This window comes from Calidris pugnax, unplaced genomic scaffold, assembly GCF_001431845.1.
Source record: "Calidris pugnax isolate Ruff unplaced genomic scaffold, ASM143184v1 scaffold44, whole genome shotgun sequence".
In the NCBI taxonomy this organism is placed as follows: Eukaryota; Metazoa; Chordata; class Aves; order Charadriiformes; family Scolopacidae; genus Calidris; species Calidris pugnax.
The window spans coordinates 17,763,403-17,790,029 of record NW_015094506.1 but is presented as its reverse complement, the minus strand read 5'-3'; positions in this window follow the sequence as shown (position 1 = coordinate 17,790,029).

Genomic DNA, 26,627 nt, shown 5'->3' with positions numbered 1-26,627 from the left:
TTCGCCCCCCCCCCAAAAAAAAAAAAGAATTGTAGAATTTCCCTGATTATTTGTGTCCCTACCAGCTGTCTTCCTTCACTAGCACCAGTGGTTGTGTGGTAGCTTCATGAAACAGCTCAAGGGGCTGATCCAGCTGGGCAAAAAACCCACCTTTCTCTGGCTTGATTAATCATGTGCCTGTATAAGTGGCTAAAAATGGGAAGACCATGTAGGGATTGAAATTAATGGGCAGGGGAATGAAGAGAGGGGAGGAGTGCTGGTTTTGGCAGCTGTGATGATGAAGGTGTTTGCTGAGGACTGTAGTTTCATGCTACGCTTAACCCAGTGAAACTGCAGGCTGCCAGCAAAGGATAGTCCTGCTCCTTCTCCACCCTGAGTGATTGTGGGCCAAGTCTGCAGAAAGCCAACCAACCTAAACAGAAGTTCTCCGTTGGATCGGCTCACTAAGCACTCATCTTGCGGCCTCCTCCTTGTTATACCAAATGCAGGTGGGAGGAGGGACTTTACTACCAAGGTGAGGGATGTGGAGAGAAACAGTGATAGCCTCTTGTTGACAACCTGCATGTGTACTGAACAAGACAGACAGCAAGTGTCAGTCCTCATTCTTTGCCTGATGCTAGCTGTTGAAGTTGGGAATTTCACTTGTCTACAGGAGTGAAGCTCCATAGGATTTTTATTGGCATTTGTTTCTCTCGGTTCCTGGAGCTCTTAAAAAATTTCCATCTTGGAGCTATAAAATATTTTCTGAAAAGCTGTAGGCTGCTTATTTTGGCTCTTTCAAGGCTTTAAATATCAATAGTACTGTTATAAATTGTAGCCACCAACCTGGGCCTCCAATAAGCTAGCATAAATTACTGAATGCACAATAAAGATGATCCCTGCTCTTAGAATCTTATGATTTAAGTAAAGACTGAAAAGGAAGCTTTATTTCTGTTATTAAAGGTGAATTGAATCTCGGTGAAATAATACAGGAAATCTTCCTTTTGCAAAGGTGAGTCAAATGTCTGATTTTTATTGAAAACTTCCCCCTCCTTGTGGACTTGCTCAAAGTCACACGGACAAGAAAAAAGAGAGGAAATCAGATTTTCTGAGTCTCAGCCCTGCATCTTAACCAGTCATTCTCGTCATTTTTCTTTTCTATATATTTTAAAAAGAATTAAATTACCTTGTTAAGAGAAGGCAGGACTGCTTAGTTAGTGCCAGAGAAACTGATTAAATACCTTATGCTGATAGAAGGGACCATTGGTTACTGTTAAATAAAATGGTCTCAATGCAGCCTCAAGCTCAAAAGGTCACTAAACTATTGCCAGGAGCTGCTAAAGGAGAATTTCTGTACTTGCCTTGTTACTTACATTCCTTCTCCAGGCACCTGCTATAGAGGTCCACCCCTAAAAAGCCTTTGCCCCTAATTAGGGGAAGAGAACAGAAAGAAGAAGATGAATCTAGAAGGGAAAAAAAAAAACCTTTTAAAATACTCTAGATGACCTTCAAGATGAATGGGATGAGAATGAGAGTCACTACTGGAAACAGGAAACTGGGCTAATATGTCTTTTGGTTGGGAGAAGAGTATGGTGTGTTATCTAGTCTTAGAGTTTTAAACCAGAAAACTTTCATGACATCGATCACAGAGCTGTAGAAGACCCTGCTGGTTTGCAGAGACAGGTAAGCTCAGCTTGCCTGACCTCGAAATGGGAGTACATCCATGTGATCTGTTAACATTTGCATGCAGAAGCTGTCAATCTCTAATTCTGTGGCAGATTTAATTAATACTGACACCTGTAGGTCAGTATACAGTTAAGAAGTGGGTGGTTCCTGGGTGGCAGGAGGAAGGAAAGAAAACGTGTCTGACTGTGGGGATTTTTCTCATACCAGTCCTTTCAGAACATTGACGTCTGCATTTCTATTTCTTCCTGAAACACAAAACTTGCCCGAATGATGAGCTTCAGTATGAAAAGTGTTTTAAGAAAGTTTCCTGTTTCCATTTATCCATTATTTCCTTTGCCTTTGCCTCTTGCTGTATAGGTTGTCTGTACCAGTACCCTAAGTGACAACTGGTGTTAGTAATGAGGCTGCAGACTTCTCTCTAATTGCACCCTGTCAGTCCTTCCCATTAAGCCTGCAGGATGTGTGCTGGGTCATTAATCCAAACTACCACTGTAATTTCTTCTCTCCGTTCCCTACCTCATCCCCAGCCTGGTGTTTGTGTGGATAACGAATGCCCTGTTCTGCATGTCATGTGCAGGAATGAGCTGCTAATTGCTGCTGCTGTTGCCAGCCTGGCTGGGACCACCTTACTGCTCTTCAGTCAGTGGGAGGGAGCTGAAGGACTGGGAGGTGGTTATATTCAGTGCTCTTGATTTCGAGGAAGATCTAGGATGGCCATGTTGGTCACCCAGCACCAAGGATAGAGGAGCCTAGTTGCCTGGTCACTCTGTCTGGAGCCTGTATGGTGTGTCTGTTTACTGCAGTACAGGGAGGGCACCTCTGTAGAAACACCTGTGTGCTACACAGGAACAGGAGGCCGTAAGCCCAACGTCTACGTTCACGTTGTATGTGGCCTCTCTCTTGAAGATGGGCAGCTGGGATTGCAAGAGCCTGGGATCCACTAGAGGTGAGCAAGCCTCTCTGGTCAGAGGTGGAAAGGCTTTTCTGCTTCTTTATAACTCTAATAACTGTCTAATAACTAATGCACTGGTGTGTTCTGTGTTTATGAACTGAAAGTTGCTCTTTCTGCTGTAATTTAATGCCGTTGAGGTGCAGATGTGCTCACGCTAAACCCCACAAGGACTGTGGCAGGCTCAGCTCCAGCCTGGACCTGTCACTTTGTGTGCACATGTGCAAATAGATAAGGTGCATAATGAGCACTCAAGGTGCTGTGAAGATAGTGAGTTTTTGTGATAGCTAGAGCTAAAGCTTTCCAGATAGTTTTCTTAATGCTAGCTCCGTTCCATCTACATCCCCCCCTCACTTCACTTTCTTTTATTTTTTTTCCCCACCTGAAGCATTGCTGAAAATACCTCTTTGCTGGGCTATTGCAATACTTTTCCTTTTTATTTATATCTGTAGCTAATGCTGGCAGGGATGACTTACATGCTTCCTTATTGGAAGTCTGCTGCTTTTTGTTAGTGTTTTGGACTGCTTTTTTTTTTTTTTTTCTGTAAATGCAGATAGTATTTATTCAACTTTATGTGACATTAATGTTTTGATTTTGCAAGAAGAGGCCCATAAATCAGAAATACTGTGAATTGCAAAGCAGCTGAAAACACAATGAATTCTTGAAGAGATTTCATAATGGTGTGTATTTTTCGATGGTGTCTGAGTATATTTTGTGCCACATTTCTACATAATATTTGAAAAAGTATTAAAATGGGAGCTAGAACAGTAAAACTCATTGCAAGAGGTTAATAAACAGTGGCTGCGCAGTTGTACGAAAGATCATACTTCCAACCAGTTTGCAATGTCAAGTTCTTTTGGTTCCAGGATAATCTAAAGCTTCAGGAATAAGAGAACTTTCATCACGATGCAAATGTGTATTGAGAAAAAAGAGATAATTTTGACATTATATAACCCGGAAGCTTCTGTCTACAAATTTCTGCATAATAATTAAGATGAAAAATGTCACTTAAGCTTGAAAATTATAGTGCTGCCCCTTTAAGGTAGCACTTTGCATCTTTATGTTGTCAAAGATGACTGCAAACACTCTGCCAATGCACCTTCAAGGTGCAGCAGTAGTACTCTGAAATTTGACAGGTTGGAGTTCTGAATTGAATTATAGTGACAGCCTTAGCCCTTTATATCTCCCTTTAAGGTAGCAAGCTAGAAAACAGTATCCTGTTAACAATAATTGTGTGTGTTGGCATATAACATATATGCCTGAGAGGAAGGGACTAGGGCTAAAATATGTTAAATAAGTATGAAAGGTACTAGCAGAAATTAGTTGCTTAATAGATGTGGGTTTTAAGCTCTGGGTCAAACATAACCATCCTGGAAACCTTAAGGATACTTCAAAGTAGTTACTTAAGATGATTGGCTGCCTGTTAGGGTTGGTGATGTGTGTGCTTTCAGTACATTAATTGTCTGCTACCTAGGCTTCTGGGTTTCAAAGGATATAGTCAATTTTGTCAGTATGTGGAAAAATGAAATTCTAAGTAAGTTGCTTTCATTTGTTGTTTTCTATACAGAAAACCTTTTTAGGGCCATTGAGGAGGACTGATCATGTTTGGTGGCAAAAGAAAAGCAAGAATCAGCAAATGTTGCAGAAATCATGTAGCTGAGTAAACGCTGCCAAGCTGTTGAAAAAATAGCAAACTTGGAGTTATTTTCTTGTGTTGATTCTTAAGTTTCTGGGCCTTTAGGATATATTTGATTTATGCTTTTGTGTGTTGGGTTTTTTTTTCCTTAAATATGGGATCTGGACATTTCCTATTTTAAGTGGAAGTTTAAGGGTGTTTTTAAGCTAGTTGTATTTTTAAAATTACAGGTAGCAGATATTATTAGAAATAAAATCTTACTCACAGCTCCATTTATTTGACTAGACCCCCTGGCATCTGTTTTGTGTTGGTCCTGAAACACTTGAGATGGCTTTTGTTTTGCAGCGAGTAAACTGTGTGCATGGAGAGCCGGTTGGCAATATGATCCTACAGATCCAGATGCAGGGATAAGTTTATGAAGGCAGCTAATGTGGCTTAGCCAAATGCTCTTGTCATGTACTTCTAACAAAACATGTTGTCTGATAACTCTCAGCTGTAAATCCCTCGGCCAGCCCAGCCTCTCAAGGGGTGGCTCTGACTTGCATGAGGTGTCACGCTGCCAGCCAGGAGCATCTGGAGGAGGAGAGTCACTCTCTGCTTTTCATTAAGACTCTCTGGGGCTGCAGGACAGGTGGGATGGTGTGTGCAAAAATAAAAAGTACAGGGCTGTAAGCAAGTGGGTGCAAACTAACTTAAAAATGTATCAGGCTAGTTACAGAAAGTTCTAGTTCATATTTTAGGAGGTGTTTTTATTCTGATTTCCCACATAAACCTATGTGCTTAGTTCTAAACGTGATGCAGGTGTGATCAGAAATTTCCTAAGGCCATCTGCTTGGATTTCACACTAGAGTATTGCCCGTGTGATAATTGGTGGTTTTATTAAGTTTTCTAGTAAGCTTTGTTCTTCCTAAGGATAAAGCAGCACTGAAACAACAGCAGGTAGACTTTGTGCATTGTAAAATTGCCTGTGTTAGCAGGGAGTTTCCTTCTATTGTGGTGGAATGACAATTCTGCCATACTCTAAATAGCTTTTCATTATCATTTAATACCTGTACACACAACAGTGTTAAAAGTATACTTATTTTCATACTTATTATCACTGTTGTTAAATGCTACTTCTGTTTATATACAATTTGTTATTCAGAACAGCTAACACACTTGAGGTCAAACTTGGCCCTATTATGGGGTCTTCTGCCTCTATTGAATTTGAAGACAGAAAGTTCAGGTTCTTAAAAATACGTAATAGTGAATGTTTGCTGGATTGTTAAGGATATATCTGCTTGCTTTCTTTAAATGTAGAGAATATATATTTAGAAAGGCAGAAAGAAAATGGAACAACTCTGGTCAGAAGTCTTACTGTCAAGCTAAGAGACAAAAAGTTTAAAGATTATTTCTTCCTCCTAGCAGATATTCCTTGTTTGAATATTTCTTAGTGCTGTCTTTCCACTCCTCTATTGCCCGGGAGAGTGCAGGAAAAACTGAGATAAAAGTGGCTTTGGAGCATCACAGACCTGAGGGCCCTGAGGGAAATCCAGGTTTGCTTCCACGGGTCCCTAAGCTCCCAGGTAGATGGTTCCAAGGGAATCACCAGTATTGCTATTTCAGTTTATTATGTCAGCATCATCATGAAGTCAAAGTCATCCGTAGGCAGAATTCAGATTGCTTTTTGCACGTGTGTGGTGCTTGTCAGGGAACAGAGGCTGTTGGTAGAATTAGCTCAGCTGGTTCTCTGCTAATGCAGTGCTGAGGTAGTAAATTGGGTACTGTCCAGCCCTGATGCTTCCTCTCTGGGCCCCTCTCACTTGGAGGAAATAACTCAAGTGAACTACCCAGAAATATTGGCTGTGCTGCATCAGGCTGTGGTGTTGGAGAGTAGAAGTCCAAGATGCCCTGGCTCCATTGGAAGTGGCTTCCTGGTGATCCCTGTGGGTTTCACCTCACCCTTGACTGGGTGGTAGGGAACAGTGCCCGACAGAAATTGCCCTCTGTGTTCTCTTATCTCTCATTTTTGTTGAAGACCCCACGGCACAGTTTTTGTCTGGGCTGGAGAAGTCATTTTTGGGCTTAACGTGAGCTTCTCACACAAACTTTGCTCTTTTCTTACATGATTCAAGGCTAATATGTTTTGTTGTATTTTGCATTATATACTAGACAGTGTACTGACATGGTGGAGAATTTCCAAGCAGGACTTGTTATTATGATTTTGTTTTCACAATTTAGTTCATGGGTTTTGAGTGTCTCTGGTCACTAGATGGAGAACTGTATATGAGTAAATTTATAAACTTCTTTTTTTTTTTTCTTTCCTGATACCATTGCTTTCTGCCTATAAACCACAGTATGTGTCATTTCTGGTCATTCAACCACCACAGCTCATCAGATAATCTTTGAACCTACTAGTAGCTGATGAGACAGGTACTTCACAGGCAATTTCATGGCTCCATCCAACAGAAGATTTAATCTTCTTCAAACAACAAAAATCACTCAGTTTCAACACTGAAGAAAGGCAGTAGTGCCTGCTGAACTGATTAACAGAAAACACATAAGCTGATTTGTGGTAGATGTGGGTGCAGTGTCAAAATTGTCACTTATGCTGCGATAAAAAGTTCTCGGACCTTGCAAAATCCAAATGCCAGAAAGAATGGTTGAATACAGTGTTGAGAGTACAGTAAGATATGCATGCATCTTTCATGAATAGGTTTTCATCATATTTTGATATGAGGCACAAATGTAGGCATCATAAATGGGAATACTTACTTCTCAACCCTTTCTGTTAGAAGACAGTTACATTGCATTATCATGTCTTAAGTTGCTTTAAACTTTCCTGAATATTAAATTTTTGGGTAGAAATTTTCTGTGGCTTGTATGTGTCTCAAATCTTTGAGGGAAAGAGGATTATATGGAAACTATAGCAAAAGCAACTCTGCTATTTCTTAGAGCAAATCAATGAGAAGTGAGTTGTTTTCCCCATGTTGAACTCCCACAGGAACATCGCTGAGAAGCTTGAGTGTAGCTGTTCCCTGACTGCTTTTTGAAATTCTGTCAAATTGTATATTTTTTTGCCATTTTGTGAGTGGGGTTTCTTGGGGCGTGGGTGTCATTTTTAACAGGAGCTCAAGTCTGATTATGAACCTCTGGAATCTGTTTTCACAGTTACTTACAATATTACAGCTGGCTGAAACTTGGCATGCCTGTTTTCAATGAAATGCCAACACTAAATTTTCCTCCTTTGAATGAGGATGAAAACAAACATTAATTTGTCCATAAAACTGATTTTTTTTTTCAAAAAAATTATTTCAGCTTCATTGAAGCACTATTTTAAGGAAATGAAAACATTGTATTCGGCTTTTGACTCCTCTAATTGTTCCATGTAATAAGAAATAACATTGTAAATCATACGGCTTCAAATGAAGCATGGCTTTTTAGAATGAAAAGTGACAGAATTCAGAACATTGGTTTTTGTTGTTGCTATTCTGCTTCTATTCTTTGATTAAAATGCTGAAAAGGAACTCTCAAAATTTTGTGTCTCAAAGTTTCATCAGAATGGGCATTTCTACCATTCCTTCTAAACCCAGATGAGCCTTGCTAGTGTTCAGAAAACATCTTAAAATTTCAGTATCATGTAGCAGTTTCCATGAACCATTCTATGATTCTATGTCAGAGCAGTGTTGACTGAATGAGACCTCTCTGTAAGTGCTTCTGCTTAGGGTTGGTTGAGAAGGAAACGTAAGAACACTGTCTGTCTTCTGGTCCTCATCCCCTCTATCCCTTGTTATTTGTGCCTGGGCAGCAGGAGAGAATGTAGCTGTGGCTATGATGATCTAGAGGACTACTTTGCGTTTGGAGAGCTGGATATGGAAAAGGAGTGCCTGAGCTTAAAGTGCTGAGTAAGCTAATTATAAACTAAAGAAGAGACCACTGGATGACTTGGAGATGAGGAGCTCTACAGTGATGTCAGTGGGCACCATGGGTTTGGCCACCATCCTGCCGTCAGCAAGAATTGCACACTCGGAAAGTGTGCTTTGGTTCCCTTTTCTGGCTTTCAAGAGAGGACACTTAGTTAACTCAATGGGTAGAGTATAGTAAAGTGGATCTAGCTACTGTCTCTGCTCAAATTCTGCCGTGGGGAAGGTAAATAAGGGGCAGATATTTCACTACTTGCAAGAAACAAGGAGATGCATGGGAACTACATAGCAGTAAAATTTCAAGCAAATGAAAAGCAAGCCTGCCCTACATAATATAGTGTAGAATTTGCTGCCGGAGGATATTTTAAAGGCCAAAACTATGAAAGATTTGAAAGGGACCAAAGCAATTTAATAGGAATGGAAGTTCTCAATACAGTCTTTGGCTCAAAAAACTTCTGAAGCTCCAAGTTAGTGGAAGCCGTAGGGCTCCCAAGGAAATAATCATTCAGCAGATATTCTGTTGCTGTTTAGCTCTCTAAACTGTGAGTACTGCTGGAGTCGGGGTGCTGAGGTTGATGCATTTTGGCCTTATCAGAAATGGCTGGTCTTAATTTTGTGCAATGGATTTTTTTTTTCTTGATGCATGTTTTAAGGACCTGAAAAGTTTTTTTTTTAAAAAAAAAGTAAAATATGATATTAACAGTACTAAGTCAGCAAGCTGATGCCACAAGTAATGGAAAGTCATACTTGGAGCTGACTGTGTAAAGTGAATTGTCTCATCCAGTGGTTCTGCTTATGGACAGGGGCAGGAAAAAAATAACACGGATTCACAAAATGTCATAATACTTGCACATGAGAGATGTTAATGAAAATCAAATGCTTCTCTTTGTAACATAGCTTTGTTGTTTTCTGAATTTCTTTTTAAATTTATTTTAAAAGCTGCAGAAACATGAGAATTTCAACTGAATCAGTAGTGTTTGAATATGAGGTATTTGTTAAATGCAAAACTACTTTTTTGCTTTTCTCAAAATGACATTTGCATTTACCTTTTGCTTCCTCAAGGTGTTTGCTATCCAAACGCTGAAGGAAAAAAGGAATTGTTTGCTGTTGTATAAATATGACATTGTTTTGCCAAAATCACCCTGTCTTCTAGAAGAAACCCACAGGAGACCTCTAGGGAGACAGTAGCATCCCTGTGATTGACTTAAATTTCCTGCAGTGTATGGGATGAGAGATGTCTGAGCACAGGACAGTGTGGTCCCATGGCCCTGCTTGTCTGAAGGACTTGTGGACAAGGAATTCCCTGGACACCTGGAGGCTTTGAAGAACAGAGTAGTGACATCCACAGAGGCAACTGTCTTTCTGAGCTGCAGCCTGGCCTTTCTTTTCCTCCTTAGCTATCTCGCTCTTCAAATATATACTCTGCTGTCAGCCAGATCCCTTGGTAAAAGCCACAGAAGGGATTCAGTGGCCATTCCTGGATGGATGTGAGCACAATATCCTGCCTGTGTTCCATGAACTACAGAAATCGAGCAAATCTCTGGTATGCTTTCCCCCAAAGCTGCTGAAAATAATTTAGAGGAAGCAGGGGTAAAAATTAAGTGCAAGACAGAGAAATAAAGCTTGTTGGAGTATTATTCAAAACTCTCTATCTCATTAGTATTGAGAGACAAGATGTAGCCACAAATCAATTTTCTAAATGAAACTGCAAATGAGGCTAATAATAAAATTTAGCACGGTAATAAGATAAGAACTAAATACAAGATTACAGTGTCAGTGGTAGGTTGTAGATATATTTTCTGACTTAAATTCAGCTTTGCAACTAAGAGTTTTGAAGGGCAAAATGGTAGTTGCACTGTAGAATAACACACAATTTTGTTCAAGGGGTGCTGAAATAATCTCTTCGAAGTAAACCTTGAACTACGCTGAGCTCTAGAATCATTATACCTTAGGCTATTTTTAATTAAGATTTATCAGCATTTTTCAACAGGATTACGAAGTGTAAAGCTCCTAGGCATTCTTATGAACAATGCATGGTAAATATGCTGCAAAAGTGTGTTCTGCTCCCTTCAAACCCTCCAACTCTTCAAGTTGAAAATTAGCGTTTTCTACATCTACTAGCTAACCCTTTGTTATTTAAATATATGGTGGTTAGGGCTCTATTTTTCTATTGTTTGCATGTGAAGTAGCTTGCATTTTCATGGAATTTGAATGCAACTTGTCATTATTCTCCTACTTAGCAGCTGGTGCACATCTCTGGATGCTGGCCAGACGGAAAGGTGGGAGAAGGGATGTAAGCCTCTAAAGAGAGGGTATTGTTTGGTTTTACTTGCCAGACAACCACCTCTCCTTTCCTTCTTCACTGTTACGTGCTTAGCTAAGAAGATGAGGGCTCAAATTCATATATCTCAGGGTTGAGTGCAGTTTGAGATTGGTACCTGAATTTAAGCATTTATTGTTAGGTGAATGTGAGTTAGGTGTGAATTAGGTGTCTAACTCCCTTTATAACTGGTGAAGACCTAGGGAATTATTCCGTTTCTTAAATAGGCATCTCGTGCCAGTTGAGATAACTTTGGGCATCCCTCGTGGGCCCCAGCTGTCAGCCCAGAGGCACATGGGTCCTTCACCAGGTCCATCTGGTATCTGCCATCCCTTGGGCACTTCAAATGACACAAAACACTGATGTTAAGGCAACTGCAATTGAATTCCAAGTTGGGACAGGCTACAGGCTCCTAGAGAGTGATTCAGCTTTCCCTGGGGTAGGGACTTAAGTTTGTTGCCTTAACTAGTAACTATAATGGGAGCTTGAACCCTTCTCAGAGACCCCTAAATGTGGATGTTTTAATCTTGGACAGATCCCAGTCAGAGTAATTACTTTGCCTCTGATAACAGCTGGAGATTTTGGCGGTCTTAGCTGCTAATTTATATTATGAGAACTTAATTTTTGTACAACAGCAGTTTTCACTAATAACAAACCTTTAATAAGCTTTTCCAGTTTAATGCTGGCCTTCTTTATTATTTGCTACATAATTTTGTGGCTAGAAAACCTATATATGGATGTCAATATGTAGCTTGAGAATACTTAGTTCAGTATTCGTTTGAGCTGAAAGTGGTTTGCTGGGAATAATTTGTATGGAGGCATGCATCTACTCTCCCCATGCACGTACACACCATAAGCAGGTTTCTTATACCATCTGATTTAATTTCAAATTATCCCAACAACACTCTGCATTATTTTACAGTATTTCCCCAGAATAAGTTATATCAGAACCTATCTATTGATGATTTTTTATTTGGTCTTGGTTAAAATAGCACATATAACAGTAGAAATCCATCCAGGAATAGCCTCTTAATCACTCTTGACTTCTGAACAACAGCCTATAACACTTTACCGTTTCCTAAGCTGGATATCACATATTGCCTGGATTGTTGTGAATCAATCCATTACTATTTTGTCTCAAACAGTAATGTTATAAAAATCAAACAAACAGCAAAACCCCCAATAGCATCATGAATATGTAAACCATTTTATTTCCTGTTTGCATTATTCCAGTGCAGCAATATGAGCAAAATAACTTTGATATGTGGGATCCATTTTATAGAATGGCTATGGGTAAATTGTCAGTCATGGGGTTTGACCAAAAGATGGTGATTTAAAACTGCAACAACAGAATCTGGAAACCTGCTAGTTTCAGGGTGGTTAGATGTATTATAAAATGAGGTTTGTGAGGAAAGGTAGGAAAAAAGATTTATGTAGATAGAATTAGACCTACAGCCCTAACAAAGGGGATTTTATTTTTTCCTTGTATGTTGCAGTAATACAAACTGAAATAATTTTGCTAATGACCACCAAAGGAAAGGGAAGGATTGGAAGTGAGTAGGACACTAGGATTGCCACTTAATATTTCTAAAACTTGATTTTGAAAGGAATACAAAATAATTAAGAGAACCGGTAGAACAAACTAATTCTGAAGTGGTAAAGTTGAGTAAGATGTTTAAACATATGCTCAATTTTAAACATGCAATATATTTTGAGGCTAGATTCCCTAAAAAAGAAAGTACTTTCCTTCTACTTCAATTCAAAATTCCAGATTGTTTGCTCAGTTACCACCTGACCTGGAGGGAATCAAACTTTGTTTGCAGAATACTTCAGTATGTTCCATGGGCTTCAACTATTTCTTCTGAGAATGAAATAATTCACTGACAGAACAATGGTACAGATTGTAGGCTGGTTTTGCCTTTTCAGCTTTTCAGACTGTTTGGAAACTTCGGAAGCTACAATACGATGTAAAGGCATTTATGGATCCCACTGGGGTCTAACAGCCCCATTTTGCTGAATGGGAGAGTTCAGGTCTTCAAACTAAGGTTTAGGGATTAGACTGTACAGCTATGTGTTGCTAAACCGATGACCTCTCCTTCATGAAAGCATAAGTCATTTTGGTGTTAATTTGGGTTTTTGAGTGTTTGTGGTTGTGTTTGATTTTTGGTCTTCTGCTTTTGGTTGGATTTTTTTTGTGTGTGTTTGTTTTTTACTAGTTAAAATAATTACGTATTAGCTTTACTTCTTGTGACGGTGCAATGAGTGCTTTGTTTACATCTAGATGATTTTTTGATCTTCTAGTGTGAAGGTTAGGTTTTTGTATAAGGATACAAGACAAAGCATGATAAAGAATTAAAGACTGATAGTGGAAAACTGATCCAGTGTACTGTTAGGAAGAAAACTAAGATATCTACAAAACATTCCCCATTGTCACACTCTGAGGGAAAACAGCAAGTAGGAAGGTAACAGTTATCACAGCCTGGGTCATTCACTCAGCTTCTGCATTTAGATCCTAGTGAATCTGAAGGTATTTCTGCACTTTTGAGGTTGAACACAGAGATGCTGTCTCTGGCTGCAGATTTCTAAGCAAGCGTCAGGGCTCAGGTTGGAGTTGAGGTTATTGTGCCTCAGCTGATCTGCAGTAATCTGTGAAGCATAATGTGCTGTCTAGTCAGCGAGTAATCGCTACAGGGCAATTGTATTTGATATAACCAGGTTTCATTGTGGGCTAAGTGAAGTCAAGTCCTTAGCCCACACCAAATGCAAGCTGGTATGTTGCTGCTCTGATGAGGGAGTAAGTTGTGGTAACTTATTTGATTAGTTTCCCCATGCTTTCTCAGCTCTGGAAAGCTGAGAATTCATCAGTGAAGCTTTGTGACCACTGCTGGCTTCTCCAACCTCCTAAGTAGCTCAAGAAGAGGATCTAGAAAAGAGTGTGCTGACAGAGCATGTCTTTAGGATCACAGGGTGAGGAAAGCAAACAGATGTATTCCTTGCAAAGGGTTCAGCACTTCTTGTTTTAGAAAGTACTAGTTGTTCTCTTTCATCCTCACCCCTCTGAAGGCCTTTTTAGAAACTGGGACAGGATCTTTTAAGATATTCTTCCTAGAACTTTATTTTTGAAAGTCTGGTTTCTGCAGATTGCTCTCTTGTTTCCTGCAGCTGGCTTCTCTTACTTTGGCCACTTCTTGTCAAATCTTTCCCATGTCCATCCTTTTTCCAAGTCTCTTTTTTAAACATATTTTTTTCCTCTTTCTTTTCCAAGATGTAGTACATACACAGGTATGGTTCTGCTTAGGAGGAATATCTACACCTTCAAATTTTTAATTTCTCATTTCCACAAGAAAGGTGTTCATCCTAGATATTTACCAATGCATTGTTTAAAATTGTTTGTGTTTATACAGGTGCTAATTAAAGTTTTTTCATCTGTTGTCAGTCATAGCCATTCCTCTTGTGACTGCTGGTGAGAGCAGCTCTGTTGGAGCAAGCATGCTGAACAGTGTTGAGCCCTAAACAGGAAAGGAACAGAGTGCTCTGGAGATCATATCTTTCATACATGTTTTTGGCAAAGGCTGTAATTAGACTCACAGTCTAGCTGTACTACAAATATCTGAGTAACTAAATAATGATTCTGCAATATGATGCTATATCAGATTAATACAGTATCTATATCTTATCACACATCTAGTTTCATGTTGTGGTCTGACTGACTCTGATACCAATGATGGCCTATATTTTCATTGTCTGGTTTTTTTTTTTCACAGCTTTCACTTGCAACCTTACAACCTCTTCAAGCTGTATTGTCTCAGATAAATCAGTTGTCCGGAATATTTTTACAGCCTGGTTTATGCCTGGTCAATTCCTGAATAGAAAAGCTCTCCCTTGTTCAGTTCTGTTTTCCCTTTACCTAAGTAAATTCTGTTTGATGACAAAAACACCACCAGCCAGTAAAAGGGGGGAAAAAAATAAAAAGAAACCCTCCCAACCCACAGAATTTTCCAAAGGTGGTACAGAAAACAAGGATGGCAAATTGCCCGCCAGACTTTGCATATAAAGCAGGTTGTCTTCATTTTCGTGCTTAGCAATTATAACCACATGTCTCTGTTTTCTGCATGAATCATCTCTGATATTTGGATTCCAGAGTTAGCAAGGTGCACTTATGCTGTACCTCCATAATGGTGGGCTGAGGGAGACAGGGTGCTGAAAAGACCCTAATTTCTCAGAAATAATATAGTAATTGCTGTTATGGTGACTTTGTGCCTCCAGACTCTTTGTCACACTCTCCAATGGTGGGACAGTGATATTGACCACGTGGGATACCTATTCTGCCTGATGAGTTACAGTACTGAGGAAGGACTATGTGGAGGACTGCTTCCTAGTCAGATCTTCTTGTTAAGCGATACAGATCTCTATGGTCTTGGTTATAATGTTTTCATTTGTTAGGGCAAACAACATCTCTGAGACTGAGTAGTGTTGCTTGCAAGCTATGGATTTGGACATGTGAGTGCTGGGATGCACGTTTCCTTTGTGCCTTTTTTATAACCACTGATGCTAAAAAACAGGCATGGTCCACAAAGATATAAGCTTTCAGTTCAAGAAGTGTTCTGAATGAAAGCTCTGGTTTTTGCAGTCCATCTCTGTTGTGCGCTGGGTGGCATAGTGCATGAACACACAGTTATTTCTGTTAATCTCATCAAATATACTCCTTCTGCACCACTGCCGTTAGGAGAATATTGATCATAACTTTTCGCTGTTCTTGGTTACATTAGAGCCATCCACACAGCCACTTTTTGGGTGTCTTGTAGTACAGCTAGACTTGGGCAAAGTTAGGCTTTTTCAATACCCCTCTCTCCCAGTCAGTCATGACAGCAGGAAAAAGCTAAAGCCACATAGTTATATATGAACATTGGAGCCCAGATGTCCCAGATGAGTCACAAAGAAAATTCTCTGAGCTGGTTCACCAAAAATACTATCTCTACTTTCTCAGGTTCCAAGAAATTTCAATCTATGCAGAACTTATAAAACAGTATTAAAATTCAGCACAGCATAGGAGAATTACATCATGTCACACATGCTCTCAAAAATAGCATCTTGTTGATGGCGTTCAAGTAACAGTATTTAATTGTGCATTTTTTCACAGTTTTTCAAGATGTTTGGTGGAATTTTATATATAACAAGAAAGCTAAAGCTTATTATACTTTCTGTGCTGCAGGAGGTAGACTGCAGCCCAAGGACCTGGGAGAGGACAAAGCATTTCATTTTGCCCTGAAAACTTTATCTGCTTTATTTTAATTGGCACAGCTGTGTCCAATCTCCATTTCCCTGCCTTTCTTTGAAACCCTCTGGATGGTAGAAAACGTTCCAGGTTGGAAGTGTTGCCCCTCAGAGCCAGGCAGCACTTCAACTGGTATCTGCAATGGCTAAAATTACCACTTTTGAACGGAGGATACTGCTGCAGGTACAGATTTTCTCTGGCAAGAGACAGGTTTTACACAGTGGGAGTTTGTTGCAGCTTTAACTCTTCAAATAGCTCTAGGTCACTGGAGTGGGATCTTTCGGTAACTGATTTCTGTCATAGAGGGGAGAACCAATATGTTCTTTGTTCACTCCAAGCACGTTGCTCCCAATGCAGGGCAGAAAAAAGTTGAGACCAAGGCTTGGCATTGGCAGATGTGTGCTAGCAGGAAATCTTCGGGAAGAGGGTTTTGGCTGGTGAAGTTTGGCAGGATAAGAGCCTCTTTTTGCTATCTCCGTTGGTGTGAAAAGACGATTCATGCTTGGGAATCTGTCCCCATGTCTTTTTCTGCATGTGTAGTCACAGAGCAGGTGGCATATAGATTGTATCATATAGAGATCAACACATGCGAATTAGAATGAACTTAAATACAGGGTGACTCAAGATGGAGGTGACGTGTACCACAGTCTCAGGAAATGGTATTGCTTCTTGTGGTTCTGATCTGCACGCTGTCACCCTATTCCCAAACACCCCTGCACCCTTCTCTTCTGGATTGGGAAACAATTAAGCCATCAACTCTGGTATATTTGGGAGAGATTATAAACTCATATGAACCGGGACTTCTGTTTCATGGCCCTTGCCTTGATTTGGAATGTAGATATGTTCTGAACATCTACTGGTTTGAACAGCAGATAGTTCTTCTGTTCCCTCATTCAATTACCTAATGCTTCACACATCAAAAAATAAGATAGGCCTTTTGATCTGGGACCTGTGTTGATCGCCTAAATATGGCAAAGTCCATATTTAGCATTTGTCTATGTTAGTGTTTGAGCTTGGATTGTGGATACATTTTTGAAATTAGTGTTTCTGTTTTGGTTTATAAAGCAGTATTGGACCGCTCCAGGGTGAAACTAAACCAGATGAAGTGCTCCAACCACCAGTGTGTATCCATGGAATTATTTAGAAACAGAAATACCAGACAGGAGTTATTTAGAAATAGCCACCTTCCCACACACTGTCTGTGTACTGTGAATGTCATGTCCTCAACAGCAGCTGTTTCACACCACAAATCTGCTTGGGCTTCGCTGCTTCCTGATACAGCCTTCAAGCTCTGCTGGCAGGAACAAGCATGGGTGCTCTGACTCGGGGCACCAGAGCGGAGGGGGTGTCTCGCCTACAAGATACAACATGGTTCCACTTTGAGGTCTAAACTCATAAAACATGCCTCTTGTAGAGGTAGAGGGCTTGCTTTGTGATCAGTGGAGCAGATAATCAGAGAGTGCCTACAAAATCTCCATTTAATACAGTCTGTCTCTATCAAAAACATCTTGTGAAAGCCATCGGCTAAGGTCAGCTTCTTGTAGCTGTGCTTTGGCAAATTAGAAATCTTTTTGCCTCAAAACTACTTTATGCAAATATGTTCCTATATAGTAGTAAAATAACATTAACAATGTTAATAATAATGAAAAAGAAGTGCTTTTAAGACCTGTGGCTTGCAGTGCATCTGTTCCTCTTGTCTCTGTGTTTCAGAGAAAAAGCTTGGTGTTAAATACTTAGCTAATTTAGGCCTACAGGCCTGAAAACCTGGCACGGCTTTATTGTGTGCTCAGGTAGATAATAATCGGGTTTTAAGCTTGCACAGCTGTTTTGAGCCCATTTTCTTTTCATTATGCTCGTGCATATTGCAGTTGAGCTCATCTTTCCGTGCATAAGTCTGACTGGCCAGTGTGTCATGAAAAATTGTGTGTGTGCTGCTCTTGCTCTTTCTGTTTGTGTACGTAAATACATACTTACTAAGGGAGAGCAATGATGGTAACGGATCCCCAAGTGGGGCAACTTTTGTACAGTTGTAGGAAATCTGACTCTTTAGTGAACCTGCAAAGTTGCACTTGTTGGTCCCTCTTTCTACTGGCATGTGTCTGGAGTGAAAAATGGGGTGTGTGTTCCTCTTGCCACCATTGTTAAGAACTACTGTGATTGACAAACCATACTCTTATTATTATTGTCATCGCTACTTCTAAAATGCCGGGGCCGTGGATCTCCTGGTTCTGAGGAGGTCTCTGTGCAGTTGAGAGGAGGTCAGCTTTGGACCAGCCATGCTGCTGTAACTCCACAGCCCCGCTCCTGCAGTGACCCCTGTCCATCTTTCATTCCCCAGTGCCTCTGCTGACATATAAAACGGAGCAGAAGCATGAAAATGCTCAGCTAAGTTCTGAAGACTTTCTGGCGCACCCATGCATTGCTCATACCTCCAGCCATGCCTGCAAACATCCCGGCTGTTTATCCGGGGAGCTGCTGTCGAGCTGTGCTGTCACCCGCGTAAATGCCAGATGAACGAGGTGTGTGCAGCTTGCCAGGATGGGCAGAGCAGGGGAAGAGGAGCTTGTTCAAGCTGCCTTCTCCTTCCCTTCTTATCTTGTTACGGCTCTGGTCTGCACTGCAGCCAGTGGCAAACCCTTGATCCTTATTGGGTTTTCTAGGCTCTCGGAAAGTACTATTTTGACTACTAATGTAGGAATAACATTGATCAATTTTTCTACTACAGAAGGATAATTCTTTACATAATTGTGCATTACTTTTGCTTTTCTGCCTGCTAATGGATTTTTTGTAAATAATATTGTTCATTGCTGCCACTTTTAACCCCTCTATTCTGTCACCCATTCTACTTGTCACATTAAGATGTCTTTATTGAATCTTGTCTCAACTTGCACTTTACGTACTGTAAACCCAGTCCCTTGTTAACTCCACAAAATCTTGATCAGATTGGAACCTCTGTCTATTACTGCAATGAAAATATTAAACAGTAATTTCCTCCCGAGATAGCAATAGACGTAACATTACTGCGACTCTCGAACTGCTTATCAAATAGAAAATTTATTTTAACACCTGTAGCTGAAATGAAGTGAAATATTCAGTGGCTGCTGTGCTAATGTTTCCATGAAGGAAATAAAACTGCAAATGTATGCAAAACCAGTGACAATGCTTAGTATAAACGCTTATTCAAACTTCATGAAAGGGTGAGGGGAAATATTACTCTGCTGTATAGCTTGATATTGGCATTTTTTTTTTTTATAAAGAAGTGATTTTTCTCATCATTTTTTGAGGAAAGAAACTATCAAACCCTCTATGCGTGTTTCAGCTGTGGGTGTTAAAAGACATGATGATACTTCCCTCCTTCTCTCCCTCCTCTGCAAGAATTTGATTCTTCGATCTTTTTAAGTGCAGGAAAGCTAAATGCTGTCTGCAGTGCTGTTGGATTATTCCCAAACTAGCTTCTTCCGTTAAAGATGTTATTTTAAAATATGTTATGGCCTCTCACCAGTGTTGAAATATCTTTTGAAACTAGAGCCATAACTCTTCCTTTACTAGCAAAGATACTGATGACGCTTCAAGCTTGCGGTCTTGCTCAGGTCTAAGAAACTAACTCATTGTGTCCAGTGGAAGCAGTCCAATAGGACACTCATTGAACAGTTCTGCTTCATGATTACTCACCTATTTCAGACAGTTATGCATCATCTGCAACAGCTCTTCACTTTAATTCTCCTGTGGTATGGAAATGCACAATTTAAATACTATTACAGTTTGATTCATGTTTTCCCTGTCATATTATAGAACAGTATTTATGGTGCTATGGCAAGAACCGCTTTTATGAGTATCCTTTGCTCTGGCTGTGTCTCAGTGTTTAATCACTCTACCGTGAGCAATATCCTTGAAAGGGTAACAGGATGTGAACATCCTGGTTCATGAAGAACATATGCAACAAGATTATTAAACAATTAGTCTCCATAGATCATGTTTTCTTGGTGTATTAATACGTTTCAAGTGCTTGGGGAGGTAATAGATTTATTGGAATAGAAGCATGGAACCTATGCCTTTAATAACAAGGTAACGTGTTTAGTGAATACAGTTAATTTCTTTGTCTTCTGTCATGATCTGTGAACTGGAATGATTGACAGAAAGTTCTCTGGAATGACAGAATCGTAGAATCATTTAGGTTGGAAAAGACCTTTAAGATAATAAAGTCCAGCCGTTAACCTAACACTGCCAAGTTCACCACTAAACCATATCTTTAAGCACCACATCTTGCACGTCTTGTAAATGCCACCAGGGATGGTGACTCAACCACCTCCCTGGGCAGCCTGTTCCAATGCTTGACAACACTTTCCATGAAGACATTTTTCCTAATACCCAATCTAAACTTCTTCTGATGCAACTTGAGGCTGATTCCTCTTGTCCTATTACTTCTTAATTGCGAAAAGAGACAGACCCCCACCTCTCAACAACCACAACCTCCTTTCAGAGAGTTGTAGAGAGTGATAAGGTCTCCCCTCAGCCACCTTTTTTCAAGGGTGAACAGCCTCTGTTCCCTCAAACGCTCCTCATAAGACTTGTGCTCTAGACCCTTCATCAGCTTTGTTGCCTTTCTTGGGACATACTGCAGCATCTCAATGTCATTCGTGTAGTGAGGGGCCCAAAATTGAACACAGTATTCAGGATGCAGCCTCACCAGTGCTGAGTACAGAGGGATGATCACTTCCCTAGTCTTGCTATTTCCGACATAAGCCAGGATGCTGTTGGCCTTTCTGGCCACCTGGGCACACTGCTGGCTCATGTTCAGCCAGCTGTTCACCAACACCCTCAGATCCATTTCTGCTGGACAGTTTTCCCTCCACTCTTCCCCAAGCCTGTAGCGCTGCATGCAGTTGTTGTGACCCATTTGCAGGACCTGGCACTTGACCTTGCTGAACCTCATACCATTGTTCTCAGCCTTCCTACCCTCAAGCAGATTAAGACTCCTGCCCAACTTGGTGTCTTCTGCAAACTTACTGAGGGTGCATTTGACCCCTCGTCAGGATCATTGATAAAGATGTTAAACAGAACTGCCCCCAATTTAATGGTGGGACCTTACTCAATCAAAAGCTCTTATTTGCGTCAAAGCAAAATTTACCAAGAAGTCAAGTTATTTGTGGGGACTTTTTTGAGATTTCAGTAATTTTTTTTCTCCAAATTTAACAACCAATTAAAAAAAAAAAAGCCATTGATTCCAGTGGTAGCTTGGTAATGGTGGATTGTACTTAGTAAAGAAACAGTTGCAGTAATTTTTTCCTTCCTTCCCTGATTCCCCCTTACATATATGGAACTGGATGATGTTCTTTCTGTATCCTTCAGAGCTTTCCAAGGGAAAAGAGCTCAGAAATGGACTAGGTCTATGAGCAATATTGCACCCTGCTTCCGAAATACTCAGTGTTTCATAACTGGAAAGAATGACAAGCCTCTTAAACCTATTTTTCAAAAAGGTTTAAGTTGGGTAGCTTTATTAGGAAAGAGTATTAAAATTCCATTATTCTAAAGTGGTCAAAGTTCAGCTATCATTAATTGTCATAGACCTTAAGTGAACAATTCTAATCTAGAGATCTATATCAATGTATCATTTATTATTAAAGCTAATTGTTTGTTTAATTATTCACGGCACTGTCATGGATTGATTTCTCCGTGGCCCGGGGTTAGAATTTGACTCAAATTTTAAAATAAATTAGAGAAATGTTTTGTACAATTTTTTCTATTTGCAGTAACTGAAAAAATACTTTATTTTTACCTTAAAGCATTTTTGTTTGTGTTTGTTAATACAATCTAAATCTCAAATATAAAAAACCTAATCATTTCTATTTATGAATTGATCCTGAAGTTTTAAGTTGACTTATTGCCTGGTATTAAAAGATGGTTACAGGAATATTACAGGACTTTGAATTAACTTGTGCATTTACTGCTTCTAAAGAATAATATTAAGATAATTTGACAGCCGTGGTAAATGTAGACTGAGGGGAAAAGTCGGTGTATATTGAAGATGTGAATCCTGCCCTCTCCCCCAGTCATTCGTCTGTTAATATATGTCTGAGGCTGTACTGTCTATCTTCAACTCTTTTGATATCGGACACTAAGTGTTGAGAACTATGCTGCTTTAAAGTGTAGTATATTGGCTATCACTGAAATAAATGCAGAGAAATAGGGATGGCAAGAGACGTGACCATATGACCACCGTGTCCCCACGTGTGATCAGCTTAAGTTGCTCCCCTTAAGAGGCTTTTTGAACAGATCAGGAATGACAGCATTTCTTCTGTTCACTTAGGACACTTTCTCTGCTTTTATCCTTACTCCTAGAAGAAGTTGCTGAGGCTCCCATGTGTTCATGGACCACGTCTGTTCACTTTTCTGTTTTTAAGTATCCTGTTTATTTTAGTGTTTCCTCATGAATCCTGTTTTCTGAACCTCTGAATATCTTCATGGTTATTAACTGAGCTTGCTTTGGAGGGTGCAGTGATATGTAAAGCTGGCCACTGAAGAGAGCAAGATTACTTCACATCTTGCGTATCTTTTGTGTTGCAAAGCACTGGCTAGCTTCTCTCAACTTGTTACAGGCTCTGCATTTAATAAGTAGCCTGTCCCTACCAATATGAAAGAGGAATTGAGCAGTGTGATACCTAGGATGGATTCTTATAATACTCTATAGGTGCTGGTGCTCCTTACATAGCTTTGACTGAAGAGATATGTGACCACAGCAGTCCAAAGTATGCTTTTGTGTTACACCTGTCTAGCTTTTCCTCAGTTTATAGACTTCCTGAAATAAGGTCATATCTGAACTCTATTTGATGCTGAATTTTAATTAATGAGCTTATCTAAAATGTTTTTGGACCTATTTTAGACTTTTAACATATGCTACATCATGTGTAACTCTATGTATTTTTTCCTGGAAAAAGTACTTTTTTGGTTGGGAGGGCACCTCTGTAGAAACACCTGTGTGCTACACAGGAACAGGAGGCCGTAAGCCCAACGTCTACGTTCACGTTGTATGTGGCCTCTCTCTTGAAGATGGGCAGCTGGGATTGCAAGAGCCTGGGATCCACTAGAGGTGAGCAAGCCTCTCTGGTCAGAGGTGGAAAGGCTTTTCTGCTTCTTTATAACTCTAATAACTGTCTAATAACTAATGCACTGGTGTGTTCTGTGTTTATGAACTGAAAGTTGCTCTTTCTGCTGTAATTTAATGCCGTTGAGGTGCAGATGTGCTCACGCTAAACCCCACAAGGACTGTGGCAGGCTCAGCTCCAGCCTGGACCTGTCACTTTGTGTGCACATGTGCAAATAGATAAGGTGCATAATGAGCACTCAAGGTGCTGTGAAGATAGTGAGTTTTTGTGATAGCTAGAGCTAAAGCTTTCCAGATAGTTTTCTTAATGCTAGCTCCGTTCCATCTACATCCCCCCCTCACTTCACTTTCTTTTATTTTTTTTCCCCACCTGAAGCATTGCTGAAAATACCTCTTTGCTGGGCTATTGCAATACTTTTCCTTTTTATTTATATCTGTAGCTAATGCTGGCAGGGATGACTTACATGCTTCCTTATTGGAAGTCTGCTGCTTTTTGTTAGTGTTTTGGACTGCTTTTTTTTTTTTTTTTCTGTAAATGCAGATAGTATTTATTCAACTTTATGTGACATTAATGTTTTGATTTTGCAAGAAGAGGCCCATAAATCAGAAATACTGTGAATTGCAAAGCAGCTGAAAACACAATGAATTCTTGAAGAGATTTCATAATGGTGTGTATTTTTCGATGGTGTCTGAGTATATTTTGTGCCACATTTCTACATAATATTTGAAAAAGTATTAAAATGGGAGCTAGAACAGTAAAACTCATTGCAAGAGGTTAATAAACAGTGGCTGCGCAGTTGTACGAAAGATCATACTTCCAACCAGTTTGCAATGTCAAGTTCTTTTGGTTCCAGGATAATCTAAAGCTTCAGGAATAAGAGAACTTTCATCACGATGCAAATGTGTATTGAGAAAAAAGAGATAATTTTGACATTATATAACCCGGAAGCTTCTGTCTACAAATTTCTGCATAATAATTAAGATGAAAAATGTCACTTAAGCTTGAAAATTATAGTGCTGCCCCTTTAAGGTAGCACTTTGCATCTTTATGTTGTCAAAGATGACTGCAAACACTCTGCCAATGCACCTTCAAGGTGCAGCAGTAGTACTCTGAAATTTGACAGGTTGGAGTTCTGAATTGAATTATAGTGACAGCCTTAGCCCTTTATATCTCCCTTTAAGGTAGCAAGCTAGAAAACAGTATCCTGTTAACAATAATTGTGTGTGTTGGCATATAACATATATGCCTGAGAGGAAGGGACTAGGGCTAAAATATGTTAAATAAGTATGAAAGGTACTAGCAGAAATTAGTTGCTTAATAGATGTGGGTTTTAAGCTCTGGGTCAAACATAACCATCCTGGAAACCTTAAGGATACTTCAAAGTAGTTACTTAAGATGATTGGCTGCCTGTTAGGGTTGGTGATGTGTGTGCTTTCAGTACATTAATTGTCTGCTACCTAGGCTTCTGGGTTTCAAAGGATATAGTCAATTTTGTCAGTATGTGGAAAAATGAAATTCTAAGTAAGTTGCTTTCATTTGTTGTTTTCTATACAGAAAACCTTTTTAGGGCCATTGAGGAGGACTGATCATGTTTGGTGGCAAAAGAAAAGCAAGAATCAGCAAATGTTGCAGAAATCATGTAGCTGAGTAAACGCTGCCAAGCTGTTGAAAAAATAGCAAACTTGGAGTTATTTTCTTGTGTTGATTCTTAAGTTTCTGGGCCTTTAGGATATATTTGATTTATGCTTTTGTGTGTTGGGTTTTTTTTTCCTTAAATATGGGATCTGGACATTTCCTATTTTAAGTGGAAGTTTAAGGGTGTTTTTAAGCTAGTTGTATTTTTAAAATTACAGGTAGCAGATATTATTAGAAATAAAATCTTACTCACAGCTCCATTTATTTGACTAGACCCCCTGGCATCTGTTTTGTGTTGGTCCTGAAACACTTGAGATGGCTTTTGTTTTGCAGCGAGTAAACTGTGTGCATGGAGAGCCGGTTGGCAATGTGATCCTACAGATCCAGATGCAGGGATAAGTTTATGAAGGCAGCTAATGTGGCTTAGCCAAATGCTCTTGTCATGTACTTCTAACAAAACATGTTGTCTGATAACTCTCAGCTGTAAATCCCTCGGCCAGCCCAGCCTCTCAAGGGGTGGCTCTGACTTGCATGAGGTGTCACGCTGCCAGCCAGGAGCATCTGGAGGAGGAGAGTCACTCTCTGCTTTTCATTAAGACTCTCTGGGGCTGCAGGACAGGTGGGATGGTGTGTGCAAAAATAAAAAGTACAGGGCTGTAAGCAAGTGGGTGCAAACTAACTTAAAAATGTATCAGGCTAGTTACAGAAAGTTCTAGTTCATATTTTAGGAGGTGTTTTTATTCTGATTTCCCACATAAACCTATGTGCTTAGTTCTAAACGTGATGCAGGTGTGATCAGAAATTTCCTAAGGCCATCTGCTTGGATTTCACACTAGAGTATTGCCCGTGTGATAATTGGTGGTTTTATTAAGTTTTCTAGTAAGCTTTGTTCTTCCTAAGGATAAAGCAGCACTGAAACAACAGCAGGTAGACTTTGTGCATTGTAAAATTGCCTGTGTTAGCAGGGAGTTTCCTTCTATTGTGGTGGAATGACAATTCTGCCATACTCTAAATAGCTTTTCATTATCATTTAATACCTGTACACACAACAGTGTTAAAAGTATACTTATTTTCATACTTATTATCACTGTTGTTAAATGCTACTTCTGTTTATATACAATTTGTTATTCAGAACAGCTAACACACTTGAGGTCAAACTTGGCCCTATTATGGGGTCTTCTGCCTCTATTGAATTTGAAGACAGAAAGTTCAGGTTCTTAAAAATACGTAATAGTGAATGTTTGCTGGATTGTTAAGGATATATCTGCTTGCTTTCTTTAAATGTAGAGAATATATATTTAGAAAGGCAGAAAGAAAATGGAACAACTCTGGTCAGAAGTCTTACTGTCAAGCTAAGAGACAAAAAGTTTAAAGATTATTTCTTCCTCCTAGCAGATATTCCTTGTTTGAATATTTCTTAGTGCTGTCTTTCCACTCCTCTATTGCCCGGGAGAGTGCAGGAAAAACTGAGATAAAAGTGGCTTTGGAGCATCACAGACCTGAGGGCCCTGAGGGAAATCCAGGTTTGCTTCCACGGGTCCCTAAGCTCCCAGGTAGATGGTTCCAAGGGAATCACCAGTATTGCTATTTCAGTTTATTATGTCAGCATCATCATGAAGTCAAAGTCATCCGTAGGCAGAATTCAGATTGCTTTTTGCACGTGTGTGGTGCTTGTCAGGGAACAGAGGCTGTTGGTAGAATTAGCTCAGCTGGTTCTCTGCTAATGCAGTGCTGAGGTAGTAAATTGGGTACTGTCCAGCCCTGATGCTTCCTCTCTGGGCCCCTCTCACTTGGAGGAAATAACTCAAGTGAACTACCCAGAAATATTGGCTGTGCTGCATCAGGCTGTGGTGTTGGAGAGTAGAAGTCCAAGATGCCCTGGCTCCATTGGAAGTGGCTTCCTGGTGATCCCTGTGGGTTTCACCTCACCCTTGACTGGGTGGTAGGGAACAGTGCCCGACAGAAATTGCCCTCTGTGTTCTCTTATCTCTCATTTTTGTTGAAGACCCCACGGCACAGTTTTTGTCTGGGCTGGAGAAGTCATTTTTGGGCTTAACGTGAGCTTCTCACACAAACTTTGCTCTTTTCTTACATGATTCAAGGCTAATATGTTTTGTTGTATTTTGCATTATATACTAGACA